Source organism: Marmota monax, unplaced genomic scaffold, assembly GCF_021218885.2.
Source record: "Marmota monax isolate L192 unplaced genomic scaffold, Marmota_monax_Labrador192_F-V1.1 WCK01_AAM20220418_F8-fsc00274, whole genome shotgun sequence".
Taxonomy (NCBI): Eukaryota; Metazoa; Chordata; class Mammalia; order Rodentia; family Sciuridae; genus Marmota; species Marmota monax.
This window is the reverse complement of record NW_026694547.1, coordinates 688,470-703,641: the sequence shown is the minus strand read 5'-3', so window position 1 is coordinate 703,641 and position 15,172 is coordinate 688,470.

Below are 15,172 nucleotides of genomic sequence, written 5' to 3'. Positions count from 1 at the left end.
TTTTTAAATCAAATTTTAAGGGGGGAAAAATCCCATAAGCACCCAAGTATTTTAAAATTTGCCCCCAAAGGAAAAAAGAAAAAACCAGCCAACTCTACATTAGACTCTTCTCCTGCAGCACTGAAAATCCAGAAATCAAATCATTAAATTTTAGATAAAAAAATTTTGATAAACAGAGATATGTTTTAGACATGCAAAAGCTTTAAATCTACTCCAACACACCTGCAAATCAGCCCAGAGAAAGCACTTTCCTAAGCACAAATAAGTAAATAAAATCTTAAATCGAGAACAAAGAGGCACGTTGTAAATGGTGGTGAGCAATAAGAATAGTAATATTTAGACTAAAGTTATACATTTTTTAAAAATAACTTAGAAACGAAGTGCAAACATAAGAGTAATTCTTGCCAAAAATGCGGTATAATGGAAAAATAAATTGTTTAAACCTGATTTTTTTTTTAGATTTAATATTCCGATTATCTTAACCCAAACCAAACCAACCCAAACCAACCCACCCCAACAGAAGCATCATTAGCCAATTCCTTCAGAATTTCTCTCCTAGCTCCCCTCTGCTCTGCAGACTCATTTCAACCACCCAGGTACACTTCATTACATTTCTGCTAAATTGCAAAGACGACTTCCTGACGGCTCTCTGTCTCCAATTTTACACACTTCAGTCCACCACCCTGCACAGAGTAATCTTCTTAGAACACTATTTTTAGTGTGTTATAAATTGGCTCAAAATGCATATACAAGATGAAATCCAAACCTGGCAGCCCGTTATCCCAATCCTTCTGAAATCTGCCATGATCCTAACTTTATTTACAGGCTTAGGCTCCTCAAAATGAACTCTCCACTCCATTAATTCTACCTTTTCAATAACCCTAAAATGTCCTTTAATCATTTCTGGTGTGGTGTCTTTTCATGGCCACACCTGAAACCTCTTTCCACATATTTCCACAAAGAAACTTTCTCTTGTAAATATCTAGGGATGGGATGCTACAAATTAATCCATAATAAATAAATCTCATCTTGTATGATTTACCATAGGTCATCAAATTTAACATTATTGGCAGTAATATAAATCATTGTTTTATATACTACCAAGGAAGGGAAAAACAAAAACCTGCCAATTAAAAAACATGACATTCCACCAACAATAAAAAATTAAAAAATAAATAAATACAAAAAAAAACAATAAAAAATTTAAAAAATAAATAAATACAAAAAAAACATGACATTCCATTAATTTTAAGGAGCATATTTTTTTCAGTGATAGCAAAAAAAAATGTGCATGTTATGTTTAATAAGATAATCCATTCATTCAATAAATACATATTGCCTGCCCTGTGCTCAGCATTGGACAGATCGCATCCGCAGATGACACAGACGATGACCCCAGCATTCAAGTTTGTGCTGTGCTGCACACAGACCTCTTTCCAACCCCCCTCTTCAGTGGATTATAAGGCCTTCAGGGGATTATAAGAAACTGCAGCTTCTGCTTTATCTCACATTGCATGTAGCATTTACCCACTTTGCACACATTAGTCACTAAATATTTAGTGAGTGAGGCCGCGAAATGGAAAATGTGTGCATGTGGCAGAGTGGACTCAGTTCTAAATTCAGGCACACGACCTGTTCAAATTCATTACATCAGAAGCTTCCCGGTATCATGAATGCTTTTGTACTGCTTCATACAGCAAAAAGGAAGAGATAGATGAAGCTATCCCATCACGTCACTGTGACTCAGAGCTGCCTCAAGCAATCTCTGAGTAAAGCAGGTGAACACAGGGGATTGTCATTAAGGCGGGATTCGCGCTGATCTGTGAAATTACTGTCTTCCCAGTTAATGAAAATAAGCCACCCAGCAGGTGATCATCCTTGGTTGATTTAAAATTTCTGGTCATTGCCGTTTTTTGAGAGTTCACGAGGTCTAGAAAATGGGCCTTTTTCAACTATCCAGGTACACCTCGTTACATTTCTGCTAAATTACAAAGATGATTTTCCTGGAAATTCTATCACCTGGGAGGTTGACATGCCGAAATAAACCATCAAGCCGGTAAGGACACAGGGTGCCAAGTGACAGGACCGCATTGTCTCCTCTTTAACAGTATCCAGGAATTGGAATATCCTTGAGATTATGGGCTATATCCCTTGAAAACAATAAGGGATTCAATCTCCAGTATCTCCACCCTTTACCAATTTTTTTTTTTTTAAAGAAAACATTAGTAGACCATTGTGAGTCTCAACCAGCTGAGGTTCCTTGTGCTAAAAATTCATCTGTGAGAACTCTCCTCCTCAGAAATGCTCATTCATGGGCTGGGGATGTGGCTCAAGTGGTAACGCGCTCACCTGGCATGCGTGGGGCGCTGGGGTCCATCCTCAGCACCACATAAAAAGAAAATAAAGATATTGTGTCCACTGAAATCTGAAAAATAAATATTAAAAAAATCTCTCTCTCTTTAAAAAAAAAAGAAAGAAATGCTCATTCATTCAATCAACAATCTTTAAAAAAAGAAATGTGAAATGTGCCAAGTTCAGTGTTAGGTATCTGAGCATGTACAAAGAGACATAAACTCTTACAACCCTACCTTAAATTAGGACTTTTATACTTTTAATTATTCTGCCTGATTTTGAGTTTTTGATCTCCACTAGGGGAATTGGTAGGGCATATCTTTTCAAGCATGTGAATATGTTTATCTTGCCACTTTTAAGGTTCACAAGCAGTCCCAGATTATTCCTACCTATGTATCTTTTTCTTTAAATGGGATTCTAATTCTATGCAATAAATAAATAAATCACTTGCTTCATTACTTCCCATGATTTAAAGAGTCACTTGATGTGATGATGCTCTCTGCAAGGTTTGAAACTTGCATTATTTGGGTGTGATTCTGCTTAGGACTCATCAAAGATTTCAGGGCCTCTGTACTTCATGATTCTCAGCAGAACCACCTGCCATGCTCCCAAAGTCTGAAAGCCATCTTTCTTGGGTGCCTTACAGACTGACAGGTTGCTGTGTGTGGCTAGATTGAAAACTTCCCTCCTGAGTTAGAAACTGTGCTCAGTGTGCTGCAAATGACTTCATCTTTCATCCTCAGTAGAGTCATCTCTGAGGCTGGGAAGTCCATCCAGGTACCTGCAGAGCCAGTGTCGGATAAGGGTTTGTTCTTCATATACGGCAACTTCTAATGGGTCCTCCTGTGGCTGAAGGGTAGAGCCCATTCTCTGGTCTTAGTCCCATTTTACTGGTGATAAAAATGAGGCTCAAGAGATTAGGAGATGCCCAAAGAGCAAAAATCTTTTCCAAGTCCACTTGACTATAAATGCAATGCTCTTTGTCATATTAAACACGGGGAGAGACCCAGCTACAGTGGGCTGGATAGAACTGTTCAGAGTCAATCTGCATATGTCCTGTGGATATATTCCAGAAACATCACCCATACCCCCACCCCAAACCCCAAAATCAAGGAACCGTACCAAACAATACTAACCAAATGGAACACCAGAAGGTTCTATCATAAATGCTATAGAGAAACTTGTGTGAAAACCAAATTAGCAAAGGAAAGTGAGGGAATTTTTTTTTTATGTCCCCAAGGGTTCCATTTAACCCCCTGCTCTCATCTGTAGCCGGAGTATGACCAGAGAGCTCCAGATGGAATGGATAGAGTGTCTGGGGCCAGCCGTGGGGTTGTGTTATGACGGGAAGTTGGCCGGCAGCCAGGCTGGGCCTTCCCTCTCTGTCCTCCTGCATGACCCCGGCCCACTTCAGCTGGCTGAATTATTTAAATGTTGTACATTATACTAGTTAATAGACAAAACATATTGAAAGTTTTACAATCAAATATTTACGCTTCTAGAAAACATTTTTACATTATCTTTAAACAGCCATGTCATCTATTTATTTTCATTCTCTGATCTTTCTGTTTTGTATCAGAATTGGAGAATTTAGCCTATTTACCCAGAAGTAAATATTAGGATGAAAACATTGGGGCGGCTCAAAAGTAGACTTAGTAAAATGCAGAAGTTTTTTTTTTTTTTTTTTGGTTACTGTCAATTGCACAACAGCCCCCACGTGGCAATACATTAAGAGATTCCTTGGGGGATGCTCAATTTATGGAGATTAAGTGCTTCGTGGCTAGACATCGTCTCTATCTGCTTGACCTCCTGACAGAGCACCCTAACCCTTGTTTCCGGCCACTGATTCCCCACCCCCCCATGGAGAAAAACTCTCCTGAGACAAAGCAGTGTCATTTGCAGGTGACACCAGGAAAATATATTTAATACTGAGCCTTAGGCGGCAAGTTAAGGGTTGACTGCTGAGAGGTTGCAGTATCCTGTTGATGTTCATAAAGGTCTCAGCTTTTTTGCCAGATACCACCAACTTCTGAATGTTTTTTTTTTTTTTCAACTCTGTCCTGTGCTGATGCTTTAATAGACTTCCAGGGCTAGTCACCATGCTTTGGGGTAATTTATCTCTGCCCCACAGAGGGTCCTGCTAGTCTCTTCTCCAAGCACTGAGTTAAGGGGCAAAAAACCTCCTTGCATTATCAGGTATTCTGTAAATCACTTGCAAAGAAGACTCTTTTTTCTTTTTTTTTTTGGTACTGGGAATTAAACCCAGAGGCATTTAAGATCTTTGCCACATCTCCAGCCCTTTTTTGTATTTTATTTTGAGGCAGGGCTTTTGAATTGCTTAGGGCTTCGCTAAGTTGCTAAGGCAGCTTTGAACTCTCAGATCCTCCTGCCTCGGCCTCCAGAGCTGCTGGGATTACAGGTGGTTGCCTCTGAACCCAGCCACAAAGAAGATTCTTAAAGACACAGGAAAGGAATCAGAACTTCAGAGGTACAGAAAGCACTATCTTTGTGATGAGACTTGGTCCCCAACTTCCGACTTTAGGGGCTTTCTATTTACTGTATATTGTTTGTCCCCAAAAGGTTCATGTGCTGGAAGGTTGGTCTTCAGTGTTGTGAGATAGAAGCTGATGGGACCTTAAGAGGCGGAGCCTAATGGGAGGTCTTGAAGTCATTATTAGTGCTGCCCCCCAAAGGGACTTTGGAACTCTAGTCTTTCTAAGACTTCCTGTTGGACAATGTGATCACTTACTCTCACACAACGTCCTACTATTTCTGTTGTCAATGAAGTCCTTCCCAGAGCCAAGTCAATGATGGTACTATGCCCTTGAATCTCTGCAACTGTGAGCTAAGTAAACCTCTTCTTTCTATAAAGTTAGTCTGCTTCAGGTACTTCATTATAGTAACACAAAGCCTATGAATTGGACTCAAGACCTAGCTTATGTACCTTAGCCTTAAATTGGTTCTTTTGTGCTCTATTCCTTGAGTTCCCATCCTCCATTCATATCCAATTGTTCAAACTTCAGCTAGACTCCTAATTGGAATCTGTCTTCTAAGTTCTTTCCCTCTCTTTGAAAGCTGGGTAACCTGCAGTTTCCTGCCCTTATTGACCAGGAGCCACAATACAGTTAAAAAGGAAGGTAGGACGTCGGACACCTGGATTGAAATCAATGTCACTTTCTCAGTAGCCTTAGGCAATCTCCTAACCTTCCTGAATGCCAGTGCTTTTCCCTTGCAGTAGGAACATGACACATACTCACAGGACTGCCATGAAGAATAAATGAGGATTATGTGCAAAGAACCTCCTGCCATGTGTTACCCGGGGTGAGTATTCACAGTTGAGTAATGTAAACGATGACCACTACTATTTTGGGTACAGATGCCCTCCTGACTTCCTCAAAGATTCCCCGGGTCTTGATTTCCTGCATTCCTTTCTAACAATGAAAATTAACCAGTAGTCAATGGCTTATAGAGTACACAAGATAGGTTATTCTTGTAGCTATAAGTGTATACACATGATAGTAAGAAGAAGAGAAACAAAAAGAAAGAATAGGAAGAGATGCAAGTTTAAAATAATCCATGTTACAGACGAAATTATTCATTATAATAAAAGCGTATTCAGTAAAGACAAAGTAAAGGAGACCTCTTTTTGCAGAAAAGAGAGGACACAAATGAGATAGAAACTCACAAAGTGGGAAGTGCTGCCCTGGGTCACACACAAAAAAATCTGATTCAAGTCCCCACTGTGAGCATCAGGGAGAATCAGTCCCTTTCCATCGGTCTCAGCTTTCTCACCTATAAAATGGGATGGTGGGACTGGATGCATTCAACAGCACGGAGCAACCATTTTATTTTTTTTTGAGCACCTGTTGCATGCTAGACCCAGTTCTAGGCACTGCAGTGACCAAGGTGCACAAGAGAGACAAGGATCCTGCTCATATTCCGGTAGCAGAGCTGGAAAAACAAATACCCAGGTAGATGATGAAGTAAGAGAATTGCAGTTCACTGTAAGGGACTCGGAGGAAATAAAACAGAGAAGTGGACAGGAAGTGTTTGGGAGGTATGGGCTGCTGACTGGGATTCATAGGTGAATGGAGTCCAGGCATGAAAAGATCTGGGGGGAGCCTTTCCAGCAAGTGGTCACAGTGGGTCTGTGGAAGGAGAAGAAGCCACTGTGGATAGAAGACCGCAAACAAGCTTGGAGTGAGGTGCAGGCGCCATACTGGGGGGACTTGAAGGCCAGCAAGAAGCAGAGGGTGCCCGAAAAATGGGCAAATGAAGGTAATTTTAATAAAAGTAATATTTACAAAGATGTGGATGGGAGAGGGACATCACAAAACATAAGCACAATATTTGCAATGCTGGGACAGAAGGACACCCAAATAACCCTAGCAATGAAAAAAAAAAAAGGAGTGGTCAGTGGGTGGGATGGGGTCCCAGGGAAGGGGTGAATGATGGAGGATGTGCCTGGGGTGGGGAGGCCTTGGAAATAATGCCCTGAAACAATGCTTTACTTTCTGCCTCCCTCCAGTCCTGGCCAGAGCTCCCCACTAATTGGACACAACTGGAAGTCCAAGGGCAGCCAAGCCAGTTAACATGGGTCATAATGGTCAGTCCTCCCCAGCCACTCCCAGGAGCACAGAGGAAGAGAGGAAAGAGCCCAAAGGGACAACAGAAGCTGACAGAAGAGAGCCAGAAGAGCCACGGTGAGTATGTGGTTTTACTCTAGGAGCCCTGGGAAGCCACAGAAGAGTCTCAGCGAGGGAACACAACTTGGAACTTAGAAGGTCATTCTGGCTGCTGCGTGGGGAATGGGCTTTGGATGGACAAGATCACAAGTCAGAAGGTGACTTACGCCATCCAAGTAAGAAATGCATGCGGATGGATGTGGGCTAGCATGGTGGCTGAACCTCCAAGAGAAATAAATGGATCTAGGATATGCATTAAAAAAAAAATGGAAGCCAAATCCTGCCACTTCTATGAGCTAAAGGAAACTGGAATGGAAATTAGGAATGTATATAGGCTGTCCCCGCTGCAAATCCAGGAACCTCTGTGTCAGTGCCAACTGGGGTTGATTTTGCAGTGAAAGTCCATTAAGATAAATTTATCAGCTCTCTGCTGTCTTTGTTTGTAAGAAGAAGAGAGAAAAATAAAAGAATTTCCTAAGACTGGCATGTAGAAAAAAAATGATTCGTCCAGTTGACCCAATAAATAACAAAGTCTTCTAATTTTATTGTTGGCATTATCATAAAGAACAGGCTGTGCTTATTATCCGGTTAAGGGGTTTTATTCTGTGTGCTGTTGAAGTGAGTTATAATCTTTAATAAACAAATAACATCAGTATTTTCTAAAATTCCACAGTCATGAATATTTGTAGAATTGTTTCTCTTTTTTCTCTTCTCTCTCTCCCTCCGTCTTTCTCCTTTTTTCAGGCATCAGAAATGCATCTTGCTGCATCCCCCCTCTCTGATGCCCTTGCCAACTGAAGAGTCCTGAGATTATTTTTAAATTCCATCAATGACTCTTCAAGAATGAGGCTACACCGGTGACGAGCAGCTTAATGGCTGGTATCATAATATCAATCCCAAGTCATTAATTTATTCCTGGGATGTTCCAATATCCCATAAATAAGCCTATGTAGACTATTAACTTCATATTCTCATGTAAGGTAAACCTAGCGTGGAACAGGGTCACAGACCAAAGAAAACTGTGGAAAGTTCGTTTGATCACCCTGATCATAAAAGACTTAATACATATTGTTTAAAAAAACGATCATGTTTGCACAATTTACATAAAAAGGATACTTTTTTCTCTTTTTGTACTGGAGACTGAACTCCAGTACTGGACCACTGGACCACTGAGCCACATTCCCAGCCCTATTTATACTTTATTTAAAGAGAGGGTTTCACTGAGTTGCTTAGCACCTCACTGTTGCTGAGGCTGACTTTGAAGTTGAGATTCTCCTGTCTCGACCTCCCAAGCAGCTAGGATTGCAGGAATGCACCATGGTGCCTGGCTACCTCCTTGCATCAAGAAAGAGAGAGAGAGAGAGAGAGAGAGAGAGAGAGAGAGAGAGAGAGAGAAGGAAAGAAAAAAAGAAAGAAAGAAAGAAAGGAAGGAAATCCAGCTACCTCCTAGCATCTTTAAAAATAAAGAAAAAAGCCACATGCTATAGTGGACACCTGTAATACTGTAATATAAAGAAATTTTTAAAAATGTAGGTATTTGGAACATATCTAAAGTCAAACTCCAGCCCTGCCATTTACCAGCTAGATGAACTTGGTCAAATGGTTCCCCCTCTCTAAGCAAGAATACAGAGCTTTGGGACAAATCATCAGTACAGGGTTTGAGTTACTGAAAATCAGCATGTCAGCACGATCCTGGTGGCCCTATTTTGTGTGATCCCACAAAAGAAATAACACATCAATTAGAAGCAGTTACCAGTGCCCCAGGCTGCCTCCCCAAACCAAGCCTGGTCAGGAGAGCCCAGGAAACCCACTGAGTCAAGTTCTAGAGCTTGTCTTGGCATCTGGTTGACCCCTTCACAAGGTAGACAGCTGGAGAGCCCCTGAAAGGGCAGAAACACACCAGACAGCAAGGCCCATCCTGTCTCACTGGGCTCAGAGCACCTGGCCCAGGAACTACCTTCTGGCCTCCACAGATTCCAGGCAACTACAAGTCTTAGAAATTTTCAAGGGAAGCACTTCAAAGTACGGGGGTGTCCCTGAGATGTGGCATCTGGGATGGGGGTCCCTACTTGCCTTGGTGTAAGGACAGTACTCTCTTTCTGAAAATGTCTCCCTATCTGTAAGATGAGAATAAAAATTGTATGCACCTCCCAAATCATATCAGTTTGGTGGTTGTCTTTTCAAACAGGACAAATAAACAAAATTTCTAAGTCTAAACTCCTCAAAACAGAAAGTCAGTGCTTTAATTATTGTAAACTCACTTAAGCCTGGCTCCTTCCCTATCTTTATTGTCAATGAAATCTTCAGAAGACACTCTGGGTCACCTGACCTGGACCTGCCAATCAGGAGGCCCAACTGCAGCAGCTCTGGTCAAGGCCTCCCCAACCCTGCAGTAAAAGCACCTCAGTCACAAGGCGCTATTTCCTGCAGAGGCGGCCTGCCCTGAGGTCACTGGAGGCTGGTTAAAGATGTTGACTTTTCCACTGGTTCAAAACTGCTCTGGCTACCTCTCCATAGAAAAAAGCTATTTCCTAACGGATCAGCACTCGCAGGCTCTAACGTGTAGCATCTGAGAGCACCTTACAGTATATGAGGTGCTTCTCTGCACTTAGCTTTGCCTGTAAATGGGTCATTTCATGCATATACATTCTAGTATCCTTATCATTGTCATTACCACCACCATCATCCTCATCATCACTCTGGCTCTCACTTTTTGGAAATCTAACATATGCCAGGCCCTGTCCAGAGCACTTCATAGGTGCTTTTTAATGATCCACTGAATTCCCTCCATTACCTATGAGTTAGATATTCTTGTCTTTCAGATGAGGAAACCAACACATAAAGAACAGAGAGATTAAGTAACCTGCTCAAGCTCACACAGATAACAGAAGATGGAGCCAAGCAACTGCATTTGGCTCACTGACTCTAAAACCCACCTTTTTTTTTTTTGCCATAACTGACCTTTGTGTCATCGTGCCCCTATAAACAAGATGAAGAATTATACCACCACCGGCTCTATGTTTCGATAACCCTCCTTCAAACCCAACGCCGTGTGCAGTCATGTAAATTTTATTGGATCTTCTGGGATTCTCCTTTGCTCATTTTAAACAAGTTTTCTGTCAAACACACTGGAAGATTTCCTAGACTCATGTCTTGAAAACCTTAGACACACACTTACTGTTCTTTAGTTTTTAAACGATAATGTAACAAAATCCTGGTTTTTTCACAGAATGGGTCAGTACCAAGGTCAGTTTGCAATAAAGAATTTTCCAGAAAAGAAAAAAAAATTAAAAGGAATTGGCAACATACTTGAATAAAAGACTACACGAGCCAGGAAGCAACTTAGAGATGTTTAAATTTTCCTTGACATGAATGCTGACCACCCAGGGAATTAAGAGAAACACCTGTATGCAGCAGGCACGTGGATATCCATTGAGGGGGAAACTGGAGCAGGCGTCTAAGTCACCTGTCAAATCAGAGGCCACACAAACTAGTGAAAAGAAGAGTCACCCAGAAGTCTTGAGGCTTCCAAGACCCCATCTTAGCTCTGCCTCTGAGCAGAGTGGCCACTTTGGACCTTATCAACTACCTTCCCTCCAATGTTAATTGGTTCAGCGGTCAAAAAGCATCTAAAATCCCTCACAGGCCTGCAAGGAAAATCACAAAGGAAAACTATACACAAAAGGGCTTTTACAAAGTAAAAAGAAAAGCCATATGCTATTGGGAGTTAAATGCATGAAAATAGCACAATCATAAGATAGACAGATCCTTAGGACAAACTGGACCAACCTCTGAGCCCTCTGTGGGTCTAAGTCGGAGGGGTGCCTGAGGAGACATCTATAAAACTGGCCTATTGCTTCAAATCATGCTCATACAAATTCATTTGGGACACAAGCCATCAGAGCCTCTGAGCCTCCCTTGACCACATGCTGAATTAAGTGGACTTTTTAAAAAGTTTCCTCAACCCAATACCGGGTTCCTGAGAGCAGCTTCCTGAAGGTTGGCTTGGTAAACAAGCCTCCCACCCCAAATTTTCTTTACTGTTATTATCGCTGTTTTTAATAGTACTTGGAATTTTCCTTTTTGGACATTCTCATTTGGAATGTAGTCATTTTTGAATAGACAGATGTCAGTTTTAGCTAATGGGCCGTGTTGTTTTTGGACACAAAATACCCTTGCCAGAGAGAGGAACTAAAATCTCTGCCCCTGGATTCACACCCCTGGAAACAGCGGGGTGAGGCTGAAAAGAGACTCCCTGCACCCTGGAGGGACTGAGATTGGCTGGCCAAGGCTTGCAGGCCCTCCCCGTCCTCTCCACTGGCCTGCAATCTGGGGCTGCCTCTCCATTCCTTAGCCATAACAGGCGTCCGGGTTAATGAGATGAGGCACACATGATTTGTAAGGTCACCCGGGGCAGGTCAGGGATTTATGGCCCTCCATTCTGTTTTCTGGGGGAGCGGGGGAGACGGCAGGCAAACTGAGCCATGGGAGGGATTGGGAAACAGAATGTGACCCGTTGCACACACACATACAAAATGAATAAGGGAAAGCCAAGTACTTTATGAACCGGGTGGTTTCATCATCTCTGGAAAGGAAAGAATGTTGTATAGATGTTGAATAGATGCATCAGAACAAAGGGTCCCCACACCCAGCATCATATCACCACCCCAGGTGGGTCACTGCTTTAGGAAATTCGCGATATAAAATCATTTTGTATATTCAAAAGATAATTCATAGCCGTTGTAAGCCTCACGTTTATAATCTATCTGCGAGGGGTGGGGGGAATGATAAAAGACGAAACAATATTCTACGTGCAATCATTAAAATACAAATATGCCAAAGAACAGTTGACTATGAGGAAAGTAATGCAGAAAATTAACAGAGTAGGAGTAAAAGGGGAAAAAAATTATGTGTTACGGACATAAGTGGAAACAATATTCCTGTCAACCAGTAGCCCACACACTTGTGGAGGAGTGATTGTAGGGTTGAAAAGTCATTGATATGGTAGGTCATGGTGGTCCCCAGTTGTAGTCCCAGCTTCTTGGGAGGCAGAAGCAAGAGGGTGGGGAACTACAAGCCAGTCTATGCAATTGAAAGAGGACTCTGTGGGCTTTTTTTTTTTTTTTAGAGTAATTGATAATACTATTTGACAGATGCAATGACACAAATACATGAAAGATAAGAAAGTAGCAAAGCAAGGAGAGTATAATTAACTCTGCCTGTCTTGGAATTTCCAAGACAGGGCAAGAGGGGTTTGTGATAGAGAATTTCAACAGAAACCACTGTCAAGGGAAAACTCCTGCACTAGAGTCTGAGATGGTTTTTTGATACATACATAGACTGTCTCTAGATGAGGGGAAGAAAGATGTTCCAGGCTAAAGAAACACATTAGGGAAAGAAAAAAAAATAGAGGGAGACCGCGTTTTTAAACTATTTGTTATTGCTAATATGTAAAAAAAAGGGGGGGGCTAGGAAATAAAATAGGAGAAGTTGACGGGGGGGAAAATGACAGGGAGCTTTTAAGTCAGACATAGGAGCATAGACATTATCCTTTGGCACTAGGGAGCCAAAGGCAGGAAGCCAAGTGAAGTGGCTGATGATTTAGAAAGATCATTTGGATGATAAGATGGAAGACGGATTAGAGCACAGAAAATGAGTAGGGAGAAGCAGATCACTCAAGGGAAACTTGTAATGAGCTAGGAAAAGTCCAACAAGTAAGAAGCATCAAGGATAAATAAAGGAGGTATACTTAGGAGGTTTTAGGGAGGAGAATGGATATGGCATCATGATGGGTTGGCGATGGGAAGAATGCAGGCATATGGATTGTGGGCCATCTCCCAATCCAGGAATGAGGTGGATCTTTCGGCCTCAATGGAAAGGGCAGGAAATTCCAAGACAAGTATTGCAGGGAAATAAGGAGGAGAGAGGAAGCAGTAAGTTTGGTTCATATCTGTGGTTTTAGAAGAGGTTTTGGGGAGTTCAAGTAGGGGAAAGCATTTGGATATATGTGGCTAGAGTACAAAAGAGAAATTTTAGATGGACATAAACCTTTTTGAAAAGAAGGGGAAAAATCAACACTATTCAATTCTCAAGAGAATCAAGAAAAACAAATACTCATTGCTGTCCATTGACAAATAGGTGATTCTTAAAGTACAGAAAAAATAATAATAATAAATGGAGCTAAAGTATGTGTACCATGCAAATCACACCTATCCAATACTGAGTGGCAACGATGAGATGGTCTCTGTGCAATATGCTTCTCCATCTTCCATACGCTATAAGGCAAGCAAGTCACATGGTGCGACAGTCCTCTTAGATCTACTCTGGACTCCAAGACGTTACCTTGCATTAATCCAATGCACATCAGCTTAATCAGTGTCTGTGTCTCAAAACCTAATAGCAAGAATGGAGTTGGAAACAAGGGTAGGATTGATTCAAAGGCTGCCAGAGAGCTCACAGCTGATTTCTCATCTGTGCTCCTAATAGCAAGAACCCAGAAAGAGAAAGAAGAGGCAACCTATGGGTGTATAACTTTTCAACCTTGTGACCTTGACCTCTCATAAATGTGGTCCGACACAATGGCTTTAAATCTGAATTATCAAATTGCGTTCCCTTGCCTTGGGTAGAGGCTAGGATGGGGGATTGCAAGAAGAAAGGGCAAAAGGTATTTCTAGCAGGCAGGGAAAGAGGGGTTTGTGATAGAGAATTTCAACAGAAACCACTTTTGTTTCTACGTTTGTTTAAATTTAAATCTTTTGTTTAAATTGGGCAAAAGTCCTTTTAGATTCACTTTCCTGAAAGAAAGCAGGTTATATTAATAGTGTGACGAACATGAGTTCCATCTGAGATTTTCTGACATTTACTTGTACTATGTAATAACAACAGATTTCTGGTGTGTTGGAATTTTTGTGGTTGACCTCCCCCTGCCCTCTTAGCCCCCAGAGGTCCTGGGACACATCTACTTCATCTTTATGTCTCTCGAGTGCTAGAACACGGTCCCTGCTTAATAAATATTTCTGAAATTGAAATAAGTAGATAGCAGAGGATGATATCCCTTAAATAGGTAATATGATAGTACATATTTCATATTGCCTAATGGAGTCTAAATAGAGTCCCTCAGAGATCAGAGGACAAATTTCATAGGAGGGGGTCAGAAAGGGGTGCCATGTGAGTCTCACTCCCTGGAAGACTTGGGGAACGTGTCTTTGTGTTCCATTGGCCCCTGTCTCAGATTTACTATGAAGTTAATGAAATTTAAGCTTCAGGATTCCTCCTCACCTTGCATGGGCCCTGTTGGCGGGGGTGCTGGGAATAGCTGGGAGTTTTTGGAGAGTTCCAGATGGACAAGGGAAGAAGGCAGGATGCAATTTAGGAAGCATTTCTACAGGACCATTTCTGCCCCGATGACTGAAGGATCTTAGGATAAAGGAACTGAATCTTCCATTCGGCAGTTAGTTGTGGTTTTATTTATCATTCTAGGTAAATAGTCACTTGGGAATAATTTTGCACTTATTTTTAAAGGGTTCTCAAATCTTATAAGGCTCAGGTCCCACAACACAGTCACCCCTGAGTTGGACCAATATATATTAAAACATTTTGTTGTGGTTCACATTTCAAAATCAATGTTGTCCCGCATTACAATCTGGATTTCCAGTGTCTTTGAACAGTTGGAGTGTACGGCAACGAGGGTCTGTATTCCCTCCTGTGTAGCTTCGGTTACCCAGAGCTGGGTCATGACTGTCCCATTTGGACAAGCCATCTGCTATCCATATTGCTGCATGCCAACCCCTTTACATTTTCTCGTATCCCTGGCCCACACAACTCGTTGGAGTTTGCAAACCTGTCCCTACATTCTGTGCCTTCAGGGCACTTGCCCAAGTGACTTCCACAGATCCCAAAATCACATTTTCAGTGAGCAGATGACAGAGGGAAAAATGCTCCCCTGAGATTGCTCATCCACCAAACACGTGAAAGAAACAGAAGAAAATAGACAGATGATCCCAGGAATAGGCCCTGAGGATAGGAAGACCATCAGACCCATGCAAACAGTGGCGACCTTAGGTGGGTCACCACCTAAGGACTGGGCTAAGAAAGGACCTCCCCAGTGAGGGAACTGGAGGTCCTCAGGCCATCAC